General features: G+C 41.5%; 1 protein-coding gene across 2 annotated transcripts in view; it reads left to right on the forward strand.

Annotated features, from left to right (window-relative positions):
* Positions 1-18,611, forward strand: part of SGSM2 (small G protein signaling modulator 2) — a 761,725-nt gene that overhangs the window by 52,565 nt on the left and 690,549 nt on the right. The window lies entirely within an intron of this gene.

The following is an 18,611-nucleotide window of genomic DNA, read 5'->3' on the forward strand; positions in this document are numbered from 1 at the left end:
AGCCAGTGCTGCATGCTTCTTTGTATATGGTATCAGAGGGGAGATATTAAACCTCTATACACACCAACGATAGAGGGGGTGGCCAGAAACGTGGACTTGTGTATCACAGCAAGGAGGCCTGGAAACACCTGAATATTAGGGAACCTGCATAATCAGGACGGGGATTGGCTTTTGGAGAAAAGCAGAATGGTAACTTATCTGTGCCCCTCCTCCAGGGGGTAACCAGAAATGCACTGCGTATATGTACAAAGGGGAAACGCACTCCTGGTTACTGGAATCTAGAGCTGTACAGCGTACATTAAATATTGCTAAATGCATTTTGGAAGATAATGTTACGCTCCGACTGATCCACTCCTATTATAGTCTTCTAGCATGCTGCTGAGGGCAATACTGGTTGTTAATGGCCCTGAAACCTAGTTATAGGCCCAAGCCACTAGTTAGAGGCGATGACGAGGGAGAGGGCCTTTAACAACTGGTATATCTTGTGGCACACGGGCTATAAGGCTCTTAGAACATTCAGCTCACTGAGGATAGAACTTTCTAAATTAAAAAGGGAGCAACAGAAAGACAAGCATTCAAATGTAAGAGCAGAGGGCCTATATCCGCCGTTATTAGCCCCGAGCCACTCCATTGTCCTCAATGCAGCTCCAAGCAATACAATACTGTAATGTATTTTTATTCCCTGTGGTTCTGCACTTTAGTAAAAACCAATACATTGTTTTATAAAAATAAAACCCATACACAGCAACACTACATTATTATATGGTATTTGATGCTGTTTCCTCTAAAGGCATCACTGTTATATTTTTACAACGATTTAGGGGGAGACACCAATGAATCAAGCACAGCACCATCATAAACACAGGCAGGATACAGGACCTCACACAGCCCAGAAGACCGTGTGCACCAACAACAGTTCTGGAATAAACACTAGGATGTGTAGCTGTCATTTACATGGTGTCAGGCAAGGGCAGAGGGAGGCCCCCGCTACGCCAGCTTGAGCGGGGGTACCTGGGACAGATTAAACTGTTTTATAGAGCATTTTAGCTTACATCTCTGGCTTGCAGGTCATTGCAAGGCAGATGGAAAGACCTATAAAGTTTTGGAAGAATGAATTATGGTGAACTGTGGGATGGCGAAGAGGTGGAGGAATTAAAAAAAGATTAAACTTGTGACAGAATGGAAAACAAATGTTTTGAATATAAAAGGAAAATAGGTTAGAGGCAAATACAATGAAATCGCTTGAAGGAAGGGAAGAAGAATGCAAATAGGAAAAGAAAGAAGGAATGTTAAAGGAAAGTAGGATGGAACGTAGGCACAAAAGGAATGTTAAAGGAAACTATGATGGAACGTAGGCACAAAAGGACAATGGAAAGAAGGAGAGAAGGGGAAGAGGGTAAAATAATAGAAGGGGAATAAGAATGAAATTTGGAAAAAGGGGTAGCAATAAGAAAAAAAGGAAGAAACATAAAAATGGGAAGAGAGAAAAAAAGCAGAAAATAGAATGAAACAACAGAAAGAAGAGATAAGAGATGGGTGGAAGGGCGGTGAAAGAAAAAAAAAAGAATTGGCCAATGGGGGGAATTGGAGAATAAAGAGGGAAAAGAGAAGGGGCAAAGGAAGGACAGGAAGAGGATAAGAAGAAAGGAAGGAACCGGAATGTGAGACTGGAACTAAGGAAAGGAAAGATGGAAACCAGGAAGAAATATTTAACATGAATATAAACAAGGACAGACAGCTCGAAAGACACCTGAAAGAAGAATAGATGGAACAAAAGAAAGATGGAAAAATAAAATGAGAGGAGAAATAAAAGAGAGGAAAGAAATAAATGGTAGGAAAGAAAGATGGAAAGGAAAAAAGGAGAGAGTACATCAATGAAAGAAGTCAATGCTGGTAGTGCAGTTTTTGGCCACAAAGAGTCAGGATCTCTCACTTTGCTAGGACATTTCGTTCCATGTGGCTCAAAGTGGGGGGTGTTGTATTTTTCCGGCTACTTCCTTGGTGTCAGGGGAGAAGCACAGGCTTAATTGTAGCTCTCAGAGTGATATACACAAACTGATATATGGCAATATTAAAAACACACAAACGGATATATGATGATGCAAAAACACACAAACTGATATATGTTCCCTTTTTATAGTTACTCAATTTTTTCACAGATTCAAAGCTGCACACAGGAGCAGCCCTGAGCCAAGTATCCTTCTACAAGGGGAGGTGAAGGGTTGCAAGAGGCAAGAGACCAGAGACCCACACAAAGCACCATCACAAGAACGCCCGATGACCACTACCACTCTGCGTAGAGGATTAGTACTGCAACTTTACATCTTTTCACAAGCCTGAAGAACACTCACTGCAGCACCATGAAATGGTGAAAAGGGCACGATCTAACAGTGTGCCCCACACCAGTGATGCCAGACACAATGTTAGCAAATCAGGGATGACCACCAATCAAACCTCAAAGCATATCTTCCTTCCACCAATCAACATTTGTATTGACATAGAGCTGTTTATTGTAAGTAGAGGAGGCTTGTAGTTCTAAACTTCACTTCAGTCACACCAAGTCTTACTGCCTTGCTCTTAAATCTCTGTCCATCTGACGTAGATTTTGGGAGATTGTAGCACAATCGTAGGATCAGACAGATCTAAGAAAGCAAGACGATTCCCTTCAAATCTAGGGGACCACAGTGAGTAACTCCTTGATTCCCTTCATTCTTACCCTCTCTCGGTTTTGCATTTCTTCTTGTTCCATGACTTCTCATCTAATGCAAACATCAGCTGTCTCTGTTGTAGTCATTTATTGTGATCTCTGGAGGTGTTTGCTTTTCTGGTTGTGCCTGGGTCCTTTGGTGATGATTCAGTTGCACTGTGCGGCCATATGTATTCATTTATTCATAAACTGGTGTCTGGCTTTGTAGAGTCATCATTATCCCCATCCCTTGGATGTGTGATCATACCTTCCATGATTGCTGCTTATGAGGCATCACTGCATCTCCAAATCTGATGACCATTGTTTAGTAGGGTGTATGATATTACCTCTTTTGGCTGTTAACCATTGGTCCATAGGATGGCTTATTATACCTCGGAGGAGTATTAATCAGTGATCATTGGTGAGTGTGATTATGTTCCCCAGGACCAGGAATCCTAGATCCCTGAGAAGTGTGGTGGTATCCCCTAGCGACATTAATCATTCACCCGTAGCATGTATTATCAGATCTCACATGACTGTTAAACGTAGGTCTGCAGGAAGTGTGATCAAATCTCTCAGAGTCATTAATTATTGAGATGTGGGATGTATGATCATCTCTCATATGACCATAGTTCCTTTGGACATGTGGTCATATCTCCCAGGGATGCTAATATTTGGTCCTTGGCCTCATGTTTTGCATGGCTGTGAATGAATCACTGGAACCTACCATGTATGGTGATATCCTCTAGATTGGTTCTTGAGACATGATTATGTCTCACAAGAGTGTTCATTATAGGTCTTTAGGATAAATAATAGTATTGTTAAGGACAGTGAACAATAGCTAATTCAAATTTATGATCATATTTCCCAAGTTAACCATTGGTCCTTTGGATGGATGATCAAGCGCTCCACTGCTATTATACCTCAGTCTTTAGGAAGTAAGGATACATGACCTGGGGCTTAGCTCCATGCATTATTGTCCAGTAAAGGAAAGGATGAAGGCCAGTCTGACTCTAATAATGGTGTTCAGACATGCTGAGAAGTTTGCACCCCGAGACTTATGAATGCTGATCCACTTGCCTCCATCTGGCTGATGATCATTGCTACTTGTCCAAATATTACACCAGCTTTCCTTGCCTCCTCTCTACATTTTGTAGACATGTATCCCTTTATAAAACCTTTTAAATCCCGGTTTTTAAGCATGCCATATTATATTAATCCGTACAGTACCTACTGGCGTATTTCTGAATACTTATCAGGACTGCAAGAAGTTGGAAAGTTTTTTTTCTCTGCAGATCTGTAAATGTTTTTTGAAAACTTTAGTGGTAGAAAACAAGCTCCAACTAAAAGTAAGTTCGTGGTAGAAAAACAATGCAAAAATTCTATGTTAAAAACATCTCCAACAAACAACACTGGGAAGTCCAAACAACTACATGGATGAGACTTAAAACTTCACTCATTCCTGTGAATAGGCTCTTTGAGGCCTCAGTGAGTTGTTGGTACTTACAACATTAACATCAAAATAACGCCGCTTTACTACTTGCCTCACACTACACAGAAGCTAAACCTCCAATCTCTCTTCACTGACACCTATCTTTCTGTTCGCACCCTCTGTAAATGGGAGATTATAGCCATAACCATAAAACGCAATGGTTTACGGTGGTGGTTTCTTGAAAGTGACATGGGGGCTCTGTCACGCGGAAAGTCCCATGATTGGATTTACCTCTTACAGCACACCCAAGGGAGGGTCCAGTGTTCACAGCATTTTTACAGAGCCATAAAAGAAAACTCCATCACCAAAAGAACGCCACGTAGTAAATGATTCCTAGAGGGCGAGCTGGAGAGCTGATGCCGGGGGAGCAAGAGGTAACCGTAGCGTGAGGATAGAAAGAGAAGATATGTCTTAAGCCCAGTCACATCCATTATTTACATGTTTTAGCACTGATTCACAAAGACCTCCCCTTGAGTAGTTGTGTCCTACCTCTGTCTGAGATGGGAGTTACACCTGAACATCCAGTCCTCATTCACAAAGGATTTTCTACCAGCAGTAGTAGGCTACTCCAAGCTTAAGTGTAACTTAGTCAAGGCAGGCTTACAAATACTCGTAGTAAAAAAATGTGAATTGTTTCTTACATTTCCTAAGTTAAAATCAATGGTAAAGTTCTTTACTCCACCTTTCAAGCTTTCCAAGATGGCTGAAGAAATCAGCAAAGCGCAGCTCAGGTTAGCGAGCAAGAAATCCTACAAGTGAAACCTGTGACATAAATAGAGGCAATCTAGGCTGATGTTCTCCTCTTTTAAAATACTCACTAGAAGCTCTGAAAAACACTCACATTTCACAAGTAGTTGATCCAGATATTCTTCTGACAGGTATCCTGAGGGTGGGTAAAAGGACCTGTGAAGTCTGAGCACATCACACGTCTAATTTACGCTGTTCTTTTGTGCCTGCCCCAGTAGCGGGTGCCTCGTTCTTGATTTCTTTGTCCTCTAGGCGCAATCCATCCTCCTGTGCCTCCTCCTTGGCGTTCTTACTACTACCTTTGCGTTCGCCCAAGCCTTTTTCTTTATAAATGTTGTTTATTTCTGCTTTAACCATAGTCTACCTGGTTTACAGTGTTACTTACGCACTAAGGTGAAAATAACTGGGAAAACACTATACCTGATTCAATTACCAGGAATGGTGAGCTTTTACCACGAGAAGTGGTGATTTGCTCAATTTAAAATTTTGCTACTATGATGGATTTTTGGTGTCAGCAACTTCTTTCCCTAGGGCATTTATTTATTTACTTACATATAAGGTGCAACTTTATCCCGGAGGCTTCTTGGCACTAGTAGGAAGGTGAGAAAACGGAGAGATCGATATGGAGAACGGATCAGCAGAAGATAAAGGTTTTTAAGGAATATTCTGAACTGTAAGGAGATGTTGGTGGCTCTTAAAGGCAGAGGCCATTCCAAGCTTGAGCCAAGAAGGAATAAAGCCCTCCCTCCGCTCCATGCCTGTTGGATACGAAGAATGTGAGTTATCACATGGGAGTTGGACCACAGATTGAGCTGGAATTGATGGACGTATGAATGACCGCAAAGGCAGGCACCATCTATGCTGTAAAAACTCTCTGCATAATGCACAGTGCTTTGAACTTAACTCTGTGGCCCTGGGCAACAAATGTTGCTGTCTGTGGGGCAATGAAGCATTATCAGTCATTTTCAGGTGATAAATCTTCAGGAGTCCTCTTACATATAGGGCACACTTTTCCTGTTTGCGCACAGCGCACATTTAAATATTTGCGCAAAACAGAGAAAGTGCACCCTATTACATTGAACATGCTTCTCCGTAGGGTAGCACTGAACTCGTGCTGCCCTGGGGGCAGAGTATTCATGTGAAATACAGAGCAACTGCTTCAAAGCCGCTCCATGTTTCATTGTGCAAGCAGCAACCCGCCCGCCAGTTGACAAAGAATTACAGATTCCTTTGCAGGTGGGTGCAGTGAGTGACTGTATCCACCAGAAAGTAGATAACTGGGGGATTCATAGAACCTCCTTTTTCCCCTCCAGAGGGTTGTGAGCAGGGGGTGCACTGACACTTTTTTGTTCTGCACTTTGACAGCTTCTTTGCTGTTGCACCCACGTCAATAATATGGTACGGCCACAGAGGTAGAGAGATTACCGCATTTGCCTGCGGCTACACCCCCACACAAATGAAGGAACGCTCTCTTGAGACAGGGCTGGCTCTACATGTGCACCAGCACTATCTGTATTACAGAAGGGGACGCAAAAGTCTTTGCAGCCCCTTCCATAATACCAAAGTGCCCCAGAGGTGCACAAAGTGGGCACATATGCCCGTTGCACCACTTGGCACTTTTAGTAATATGGTCCATAGACTGAATGAGCTTGAATGCTCTATGAATTCTTTGGTGCATAAGTTGGAAGCTCTTGGTACAAGATGTTACACTGGTCTAGATGCAAGAGTATGCAAGCTGAAGTCAGTTGGTTATAAATCTTCTAAGGAGCAAAATGGAGGACTCTGCCAAGGACGTTAAGTGAGCCAAAGCTATAGGTGGTAGAAGATACCAGGGGCATCACCCCCAGGCCTATGGGAGAGAATGAGTTTATGGCCTCTGCATTAATGTTTATCAATCTGTATATATTCAGTTTACTGGCCTTTAGTGTCAGATAGTTGCTCACTATCCACTCTTGGGTAGTCAACATGCCTGGGCAAAGGACAATGCTATGGGCAGACTTCTAATCGGCAGTGTGAATAATTGATTGGGTGATGGCCACATAAGCAAATTGATGGTTTAGCAAATTGGAAAAGTGGGTTTGTTATTGTTAAATAATGTAGCATTCTTCAGGGAATTCACAAAACCTTTGCAGATAGTTTCCTACCCAGATATGCTAATGCATTTAGTCCTATCAAGGCAGGAATGAATGTAGTTTCATAGTAGTAACAAGCAGGGGTGGGCATAATGCATGTAATTCAGTGTGGCATAATCATGCAGCATTACACAAACAAAATCCACGAGATTATGAATAATCATGCAAGAAGAGTATGATTAATGGTGCAAAGAAATATAAGAGATTGTGTAACGGCTGCTCAGAGCAGGCGTTAAAGGGAGGCTCCCATTGTTTTCAATGGGCCTCTGGGTGCTCTGCAGGATTAGCGTAAACATTTTTTACGCTAATCCTGCAAAGCACCGGACTAGCGTAAAAAAGTATGATGCCAGTACCCCTGACTTCTGCAATGGTGCACTGTATTTTAAATACGGCACACACGTGTTGGCGTTAGGGGGCGCCAAGGGGCGCAAGGAAAGTGGCGCTGCACTAGAGGCAGCACCACTTTTAAAAAATCTGCCCCTAAATGTGTTCTCGCTGTAGGACTGTTTTCCCCCAAATTACTCTTAAATACATGAGCAGGCGTAATCATGTAATTAACAGTAATTCTGCGCCAGCGTAATTAAAATTATCCTGGGCTCAGTAATGAGGAGTGAATATCCCAGTTTTTATGAGTGTGTAAGGGAAGGAGCATCTCTGAGGAGGAAAAATACTTTGACTGTAGAGAAAAGAATAAAATATATTTTTAAGTGCAAATGCACCAGTGCCAGCCCTATGATTTGGCACAACCAGAGGTTTGCAGGGTCTCAGGAGATAAGGAGTGAAAAAATTATTTTAGGCTAGGAAACAATTTTCTCCTAGCTTGATTCTTTTATTTCAGTGTTGGTTCTCAATGAACAGGTAAAGTCTGCTACTGAGACACGTGTGCGTATCCATAGAAACCTTCATGCTGTCACTGAGTGAAGAAAAGATGCTGCTTGTATTTTGTTCAAACAAGTTAATGATTTGTGTGGAATTCCTTACAGTGAACACATAAACAATACCCTTAAAAAAGAACTACAAGGAGGGAACTTTATTTACTCAGAGACAATCTACATACGCTTCATGCTTTTAATGTGAAACCCAAGGTAACTTGCAGTTTAAAAAAAAAACATTTTCAGTTTGAGCGTATTCTAAGCTCTGTTGTCCTTTATGTGTGAGTTGGCTCTGGATTTGTGTGTGCGCGCGCGCACTTGATGTTTGTATGTGTGTGTTTGTGCACTGGATGTTTGCATGTGTGTGTGCGTGCACTGGATGTTTGCATGTGTGTGTGTGTTTGTGCACAGGATGTTTGCATGTGTGTGTGTGTGCGTGCACTGGATGTTTGCATGTGTGTGTGCACGCACTGGATGTTTGCACATGAGTGTGTGTGCGCGCACACTGGATGTTTGCATGTGTGTGTGCACGCACTAGATGTTTGCACATGAGTGTGTGTGCGCGCACACTGGATGTTTGCATGTGTGTGTGTACATGCACTGGATGTTTGCATGTGTGTGTGTGTGTGGGCGCGCGCACTGGACGTTTGCATGTGTGTGTGTGTGCGCGCACACTGGATGTTTGCATGTGTGTGTGTGTGTGTCCCCACAAAAGGGGGAAGGGGCGTACATCAGCATTTCTGCCAAGGGCATCTCAACACTCTTGCTGGCCCAGTCTGTATGGGTGCATAAAGTGTTCTTTACTTGACTGCACGCGGACACCAGTGTGTTTTGTCCATTGATGGTTCATGTTGATCTCAAAGGACTTCAGGGAAGCCTTCAGCGTCTCCTTGAACCGCCCCTTTTGTCCGCCATGGGAGCACTTTTCCTGAGTGAGTGCTCAGTGGAAGAACTGTGGACTCTTATGCCATGCCTGAAGTGGCAGGAGAACTCCTGACTTATTTTTTAATTCCAAAGAGTCCAACTTTTACCCAAAATACAGGCATAAGCCTGTAGGAGTGAATTCGCCTGTCTCTGTCTCAACGCCGCCTTCCCTGAAGTTTACTTTATCAACCAAGTGCATCAATGGTGTAATTCAGCATACTGTGGGTGATAACAAGTAGAGGTTAGCATGGCAGGGTGCCCCGTCTCTCTACAGTGCCCAAGTATATGATATTCAATACCTATTTACCCAGCCACTCAAAACAATTCAGCAGGGTATTGATGGGTCCCTGCTGCCCTCTGCCTTCAGAGCTTCCCGTCAGCCATGAGATGCTGAGGCAGATTGGATTGTTGTAAAAATGAAGCTCACAGTTATTGGCAAAACCCACCTCGCCCCGGGCTTTCTCACACATTCATTATCTTAATGAGTTTCCTTATTTTCTCCATTAAAGGCAGAAGAGAAGTTGGGGGAGGAGGGGGGTGTTGGGTTTAAAACTGGCAATTAATGTATTCCCTTAGTGCCTTGTTTGTCAGTTTCTTTGATGATGAGCGTTGCCATTCTCCGCCCCTCGGATGCTGTGAAACTGTAGTCCTTCGTTTATTTTTATGAGATGTCCCAGTTTTTGTTTCCAAAATCTGGTCACCCTACGCAAGGGGCAGGTTCAAAGTTGGAAGGACAAATTCCCCCGAGAGGATGCCGCACTGCCCCACGGGCACCCTGTGACGACTCCTAAATGTCTGAGGGATTTCTGTGCAACTGGGATCGGAATTGGGACTTTGCATGCAGTGGGATGGTGGCAGTTCACCGGGTCTGTGGATTTTAGTCCCCGTTCAGGGCCCTGAAACTCATATTTGTCTATTACCAAAGGTAACTTGCTCCTTTGTGTAGTTTAGTTTAACTTTTTTGAATAATTTTACTACTTTTGGTTATCCACAAAATGTGATTGTAAAGTTACTCAAGTGTGTAAACCTGTACGTCTCCACCCCCTGGAACCGGGAGTGGAGCCAAATTTACAAGTGTAAGTTACTACTGCCAAAAAGAAACAGTTGTAAGTCCAGCATTATACAGGGCTGACCACTGGTACTACAACACCCTCCCATAGAAAATAATGGCAGTAGAGACCTAAATCAAAACCTCTTTAGAAACAATGGTACATTGAATTACTTAAAATTGTTAAAAATATAAATAAATATAATTAATGTTAACAGCCTAAAAAATAAAACATATTTATCATTTAATTATAAAGTATGTTAACAACCTATTTTGAATGTATGAATTAATGTAACCTCAAGTTTTATTAAAATATAGTTACTTTACTTTTAATTCATTCTATACATCACTTTTTGTTCAGTTTAACGCATAACATGTTTTATTTTAAACTTCAGATAAATAATTTTAGTTTAATTTTACATATCTACATTAACTAAAGATCTAATTTAAAATTAAGTTAATAGTGTTGTAGCACTTTTTATTTTATTCTACATATAAATAAATGATTTTACATTATTTGTAAGCTTAACTATAATTAAACTCATTTATTATAAAGTTTAATAAACTTTTCAATATTTTCCTAAATTTTACCTTTGGGAATTTTCCACCCTATCTTGTAGAGACTCCCTATTGTAAAGCATAGGGAAAAGTTTAAAAAAAGTTTATTTAACAAAAACAAATTAGTAAAAATATTTGTATGCTAAATATTTTCTTTATTGAATTTCATCAAAAACAAAAAATCATAGTAACAAAGCTGTGATCGCTGTACATCATCCATATGTGGTAGAATATAGACATGCGCTCATATAACATATTGTAAAGCAACCTATCACATATTTGTATTATAGCCTGAGATCAGAGAAGAGAGTAGATCAATTATCAATACAATAGATACACTGAAGGCATAGCAGCCTCAAGCGGTCTGACAATCTGCTCAGGTAAAGCCAATCCAACGTATATGGCAACTTTTGCTTCTTCAGTCTCCATTGAGCTTTGCCGATGTGCACTGAGATATCCAAGATGTCATTGGGCTTACTTTTTTCTGTTATCAGCACTGCATATGTCACAGTATTGGTTTTGCAGAAGAGGTTGTCCTCCAACCCATGGTGGGGGCCTCACCCACCAGCCGATCTCCGCCTGTCTTCTTGCCAACAGGAGCAAAAGGGCAGTACATCTTCTCACATATTTGGGGACATCAGCCTCGTGCCCAAGTAGTATGATCAAGGGGCTGGCTGGTATTACATGTACCATCATGTTACGACGTTCTTCTCTGATGTTTTGCCAGAAATCTAGAATTCCTGGACATAGCCCTGGCAACAGCATAATACCAGCCTGAGGCCTCCAACCCCTATTAACTGCATGGTTTTACTGAGGTCCATTCTATGCAACAGCATTGGAGCAATTTACATTATGTGGAGAAATGTATCAGTCTTTGCTGTATTCATGGCCTCTGGAATGATGTGGCAGGAGAGGGACAAATTATGAGGCACGGCTTAGTAAATAATGCGGCAAGAAAAGGCAAATTATGCACCACAATGCGGCACATTTTGTATTAGTATTACTTAATTATTTTGTCATTTTTAAACATGGTGACACTTGGCATTGGTTGCACCTCTTTAGTACCTGTTTAACATGTAAATACAGTGATAAGCAACATAAGGTGGCCCGTCGAGCTTTGCAAGGACCTTCCACCATGCAGCATCGTGTCCTTGCATTTTTAGTAACTTTTGACCCATTTGAGCTAAAAACATTTTTTTTGTTAAAATCTGAAGATTATGTGGCAGATGATGAATTATGTGACAAGTGCGCAAATCTATAATTATGTGAAAATCGCTGCAGCCGTGCAATCGCATTATTCGAGTGGCCATGACTATAGTTAGCTGATGTGAGCACAGTTTTGCAGACAGCAAAACGACCATTTGTCATCGGACTATTCTTCATCTATTTATCCGTACCATTTCTATATTGGTAGTAATGTACAATCTGTTCAATTTCCATCAAACCAATTATAGAACAAGGGCCACAGAAACTGAAAATAGGCCCGGGCACTAAAACAAAAGTGACCCCGAGTAGTGAAATAGATAGATAAAAAAGGTACCCATGTTTGCAAATTAGGGCAGTTTTGAACGTGTATAGACATGCTGTGTAAGTGTTGTGCAAGGCAGGAAGACTGCATGGATTTGTGCTTGCGGCGCGCAATCTTTGTGGTGATATCAGGGAAATCAACAGTAAAAACTGACCCAGCAGACCATAAAACAGGCCCACAAACAGCCAAAAAAAAGCCCCAAAAGTGCAAATGGGAATTACTTGATTGCCCTGTAGGCCAGTGGAACCCTAATAACCTTGTGATGCATCCCTTTGTGCCCTCCATCACTCTGGTGGGTGGATCCAGGGTCCCGGGCTCTTCAGGAAAGGAAGGATACTGCAGGGTTGTTCCTAGTGGGAGTTTGGATGAGTATAAGACAGGGATGTTTCACAATAGCGATTCCCAGGCTCAGCAGGTGCTCCCTGATGTGGGAGCTCCATTACTGGGGCATGCAATGTTTTGATACAGATTGGCAAGTGTATCAGTCTTAAATACATCAGCCTTTTCCACGATGTGGCAGACGTGGGGCGAGACAAATGCCAGTATTAAGCACAATGGGCTTGAGTGACCAAATGGGTACAACTCAAAGGTGGGCTCAGGAAAATCTGCCCTTTTCAGGGGAAGAACAAGTATGGTCCATTTGATTTGCGGTTTCTGATAACACATATAATGAGTGTAATGTGACCCACTACAGTTATGAAGAAAGAGTTTGTAAACAACCTATTTTGAATGTATAAATTAATGTAACCTCAAGTTTTATTAAAATATAGTTACTTTACTTTTAATTCATTCTATACATCACTTTTTGTTCACTATTAACGCATAACATGTTTTATTTTAAACTTCAGATAAATAATTTTAATTTAATTTAACATATATACATTAACTAAAGATCTAATTTAAAATTAAGTTAATAGTGTTGTAGCACTTTTAATTTTATTCTACATATAAATAAATGATTTTACATTATTTGTAAGCATAAGTATATTTAAACTCATTTATTATAAAGTTTAATAAACGTTTCAATATTTTCCTATATTTTACCTTAGGGAACTTTCCACCCTATCTTGTAGAGACTCCCTATTGTAAAGCATAGGGAAAAGTAAAAAAAAGTTCATTTAACTAAAAAAAAATTAGTAAAAATATTTGTATGCTAAATATTTTCTTTATTGTATTTCATCGGAAACAAAAAACTCATGGTAACAAAGCTGTGATCCCTGTACATCATCCATATGTGGTCGAATATAGACATGCGCTCACATACCATATTGTAAAGCATCCTATCACATTTTGGCAAACAGAGGCAGAGCACTACCAGTTTAATAAGGCATGTTTGTTCAGCTATCAACAATGCATTCAATCCACTTCATCCTGCATACATAGGACCTGATTTAGATAGTGGCGGGGGGTTACTCTTCCATAGGATACAAAGGGATTTTGGGCTGCATTTAGCACAACTTTTTGAATAAAAAATGCATCCGCACATCCATTTTGTTCTAAACAAATAGCATTAGATGCTGGGAGTAATTTGGGGGGGAGTCCACCCCAACAGCACATTTAGCTCTACATCTTAGATCAAACGCACTTCATCCTGCATACATAGGACCTCATTTAGATAGTGGCGGGGGTTACTCTTCCATAGGATACAATGGGATTTTGATTTTGGCGGACAGTATATCCATCACCATTGTGACGGAGTAACAACCCCTCAGCCAATATCCAAATCAGGCCCTTGGTTTGCCAATTACCGGTCCATCATTATCACTTAGCGTAACACCAAGTAAGGAGATAGACTGGGCTAACCGGCACCGTAGTTGGTGTCAAGGGAAACATTTTGGTTTTACTCTAAGTCATATTGAAGCCAGACATGGGGTTAAAATTCACTGTTTTCTGGCTCACTGGCAATAGTTGGACGTGGGGCATTGATTAAAAAGTAGGATGTCATCTGCATATGGTGATAATGTCGGCTGCCCATTCGTGAAGATCAACCCTCGCTGCCAGTGACGATCCTTTACCAGGAATCCCAGAGGTTCCAAGGAAAGAGCAAAATTCAGGGGGGTGGAGTGTGCATCTCTGCTGAGTACAGTGCAGAATGTTAAAGGAACGGGAGAGGTATCCATGAATCCAGATGTTGGCAGTGCGGCCTCTACATAGCAGCTTATTCATTCTCAAAAAGAAGTTGCTGAGACCCATCCTGCCAGTGAGATAATACATACTCCCACCCCAGGGAGTGAAACATGGTGTCCCGGGCATAGGCGCAGCCCAAGGCTTGCCGGTAGTCTCTGTTGTGGCTGGGGCTCTGACCTGCTTGACACCGCTTCGCACCCCCCAGACTCACAATATCAATAATGACCCAGGCCGGCTTCCCCGGCACAGCCAGCCACGCGCGGCATCATGTAAGTGAATCTGCCAGGCTGAGGGTCTTTTAACAGGTACGATTCTTCTCATCGGCCTGATGGTGACTGGAGCTCCACATTCAAGCAGCCGTCTTGGCTCAGCTCCAAGCTCCACCCTCATTGATTTACTATTCATAGGGCCAGATGTATCAAAGCTTTTTGCATTCGCAAACGGTGTGAATGCCCGTTTGCGAATGCAAAAAGCCCTTTCAGAATGTATCAAAGGCATTCTGAATGCAATTTTAAGGAATCGCTAAAATAGCGATTCCTTAAAATTGCGACCCCGTTTAGAGAATCGCAAATTGCGACTCTCTAAATAAGAAATCACAAATAAGGAATCCTTATTTGTGATTTCTAAAGCACATGTATGAAGCAATTCCTTAATGCGAATTGGGCATTAAGGAATCGCTATTACCACCAAGTTGAACTTGGTGGTAACCCTGTGCAAATTAAAAAAATGCATTTAAAAAGCATTTTTAAAATTTACATGTAAAGCACACATGCCTTTTTGGCATGTGTGCACCTTACATGCTGTTAAAAAATGTTTTGGGGTGCAGCAGAGGGGGCCTTAGGCCCCCAGCACCCTGGACTTTGCATTTCCCAAAATTGCGAATTGCAGTTAGGAATTCGCAATTTGGGACATGCAAAATATTCGCAAATATGGGCCGACAGGCCCATAGATGCAAATGGGGGCTGTATTCCAATTTGTGATTCGGTAATAGCATTTGAGATTTTTAAGAAATTGCTATTACCGAATCGCAAATTTTATACATTGGATTTTAGCGACTCAGAAATATCGATTTCTTAAAAATCGCTATTTCCGAGTCGCAAAATGCATTCTTGTTACATCTGGCCCATAATTCCATATCTACGTATCATGAAGATATGTATGTATCGCCCGGGTACATAGATATAGAGTGAAGCATAGTAAATTCATAGTTACCCTCATATACTTACTTTCACAAGATTTTGGTCAATATTCTGGTTGCAATATTTTATAGCACGATATTTAGCACGCAATATTTCGATAGCATAATCTGTAAGGACTCTGTGTTCTCTCCCTAGGCTGATCAGTCAAAAATCCCTTCCCCAGGTGTAGTTTTGAGTTTTAGTTGTGGCAGAGAATGCTCTTTAAATGAAAGAACATAAACTGTATTGCTGTGGACAAGCAAAGTTGTTAGTCACTTCCCCTGGTTCTCGTGGCCTGGGAAGGTTGCCAGCATGGAATGGCAGTGACGAAAAATTGATTTTCTTCTTTCAAATTAAGTGCATTTGATCTACAAAAGATTTTGATGTTGCACTGCGACCTCTGGCTTTTTAGGACCCGGGGGCTTGTTCACGGCTTCTTATCTGCTATATTTAAATATGCTGGCGTCACCCAGGCTCCACCCTGTACGACTTCTTCCATTTCCTCTGCAAGTATGTTTTCTCTTTCAGACTCTACAGAGAATGTTATTATTAGGTAGTTATAAATAGTAGCACTTCTGCAGGAGCACTCACTCACTCATCACTTGCTGATGATGGTGGTGGCCCTCTTATAGAAGACACTTCATCTACAATATTTTTTGGAGCATTGAAACTGTAGAGGTTAAAAACTTTTCTCACTGCATTGGTTGCCTGATATTGTGCCAACATCTGGTGTTCATTGATTCCAATCTTGTTGGCCCAGTGTCTGGAATATCCATTTCAGCCGACGACTCAGTCATTGCTGCAAACCTGACACTGTGTGCCAGGGGAGTAAGGGCAGAGTCTGGGGTATTTGTAACTTCTCTCTGGTTCTAGATCACTGATTATCACAATTTATAGACTGGTCTTTCATGATTTCATGAGGTGGTGTGGTAGAAGGGGTTGACTGAGCATCAGGTGGTACTCTTGGATTTCTTTGTTCAGCATCAGTTAGAGCACTGGAATGTTGAGTGCTTCATTGGAGACAATGGAGTGCTCCGGGCTTCTAATGGCTGGTAGAAGCCCAGAGATCCATCATTCCAATGTTTGTGTTCACAACTGTTGCTTTGATAAAGGCCTCACAAAGCCCGAGGGGATTTCAACCCCCTTGGGCTCTTTGAGGCCTTTGTTTTACTAGTTAGAACATTCTGCTTTCTAATAGCCTGTGGCCCACCATAGCTGGGGTATACTGGCCATTAAAGGCCTGCTACCTTGTTAAAAGCCCTCGCCTTCAACTTATAACACTGGAGCGGGCCTTTAATGGTGGGTATACTTCACTACAGTGGGCTATAAGGCTATAATAGTGATGATAATGTATACAATGGAACGATGAACGTCTGATGGATCTCAGCAACCCTATGCTACATTGGCATGCTGAAATGATGACTTGTCAGTGTTTTGCCATTGTCTGTGCAGAAAAAGTATGATTTAAAGAAGGGTTTTATCCCATGATCATCTTTACCTCTAAATACCATAATACACTTGCCTATACTTATCAAAACAAAAAGGAGGGGAGGGACCGGGAGGTTGATGGTCCAGTGTACAGTCTCCCAACTTAGTAATGAATAAAACAAAGGTACACTGTTCCAAGTACAGACAAAAAAGGGGTCTAGGGAACCTAATAAATCAGGAGCAAAAGCCCTCACGCATCACAATGGATGACTGGCATCATCATCGGGAAATGCTCCACACCAGGCCGGCACTGCAATGCCTGACGGGCTCCCCAAATGGGGGCTCTAAGCCGTATTGTTCTTATGGTGACTAATAGATGTGGACTATACCGACCGCCAGTACAAATAGGAGAGCCAGAAGAAAATTTTTAAAATTGGTTGTTCATCTCTAAATCACATCATAAATTTAATCAGTGTAGAAGAAATGAAGACCAAGGTTAAAAACAAAAATGAAAGTAAAAGATGAGTATGATGCTCAACAACTTTCAAAGCACAACAAGAGGACCACAAACTCTGTGGTACCTCTTAATATGGGGTCGACATGTTTTGTGTCTAGCGGTCCATCAGGATCCATCAACGCTTCATCAGGACCAAAAATAAGCTTCCCCGATTAACAATTATGAAAAACAGTCACATTTAATCAACTGATAATGTCACGAAAAAGGGTCGCCCTAGAAGACAATAATAAGAAAAACATTGCACCAAATTAAGTGAAAATCAATTGTGCGAATTAATACAGTGAGTAGTCAAGTGAAACCATATAAAAAAAATATGCTTACCATCCCCAACTTAGAGATGTAGCTCCATGGAAAGCGCAAAACAGGACTAGAAAGGACGCTGAACATAGTATTCATAAACCAATATCAACTTAGAAATATGTAGTGAGCTCAACCACAAGCATCCAGTCAGACTGCAACAATAATATAGTGAATCAAAATAGCTGAGAATAATTTACTCAGGTATCATCAACAAAAAGATAATAGCAGGAAAGTAGCCAGTAGTTCAAAAGCCAATCGTTAAACATACACCCAGTCATGCCCAGACAAAGGAATGCCGAATATGCATTCACAAATTGGTAAAAAAACACATCAGCGCGTACTTACAATTCAGTCCATGGTCCTAAATGATGGACCTAACCTCCGGTATGCGTTCCCGTTGTTCATTACTTGCCTATACTTAGCCATGCTAAGAGGAGTTTGCAGTGCTGATCCTGAGCTCCAATCCTAAGCTCTATAAAGAATGTAGGTTGCTACCCATTACTGTAGCAAGTTTAGTTCTAAATGTCTACTTGGAGGGAACCAGACTTTAAAACTATGGGAGAGAGTAATTCACATTGTCTCCTCTGGGCTCTAGAAAGGGTAACAGCCAATGACTGCTGTTACGCGTAGTAAGAGTAATTCATGGCGTCTTCTCGAAGGACACCATATTGTAAAATTATGGGAGAGAGTGGTCAGAATCTATGCGAGCTCTTTCTGTGCTCCCACAAAGCCAAAACAATCTAGTTACTAATAACTGATCTAGGTTTATGTGAAGAATCCTGTGCTAGACCTCACTAGCTTTAAAGGTGCTTCTCATACAAAATTGCATGTGTTGCAGAAAGAACATTCAGCAGGCTGATCTTCATTCTGCTGCTTCCTAAAAGAGGATTTTGGCCTTGAAAAATTAGAACTTCTTGAACAATGATATTTGAAGGAAGAGAGATGTTTCCATTCCTTGAAAATTCAATGAAGCGCATCCTCTAATTCGACACCATGTGACCTGGAACCTTAAGGTACCGGTTTCTCCTAGCTGTCAGGAGAGCTCCACCTGTGAGAGCCAATGACCTTTTGATG

Source organism: Pleurodeles waltl, chromosome 3_2 (assembly GCF_031143425.1).
Source record: "Pleurodeles waltl isolate 20211129_DDA chromosome 3_2, aPleWal1.hap1.20221129, whole genome shotgun sequence".
Lineage (NCBI taxonomy): Eukaryota > Metazoa > Chordata > Amphibia > Caudata > Salamandridae > Pleurodeles > Pleurodeles waltl.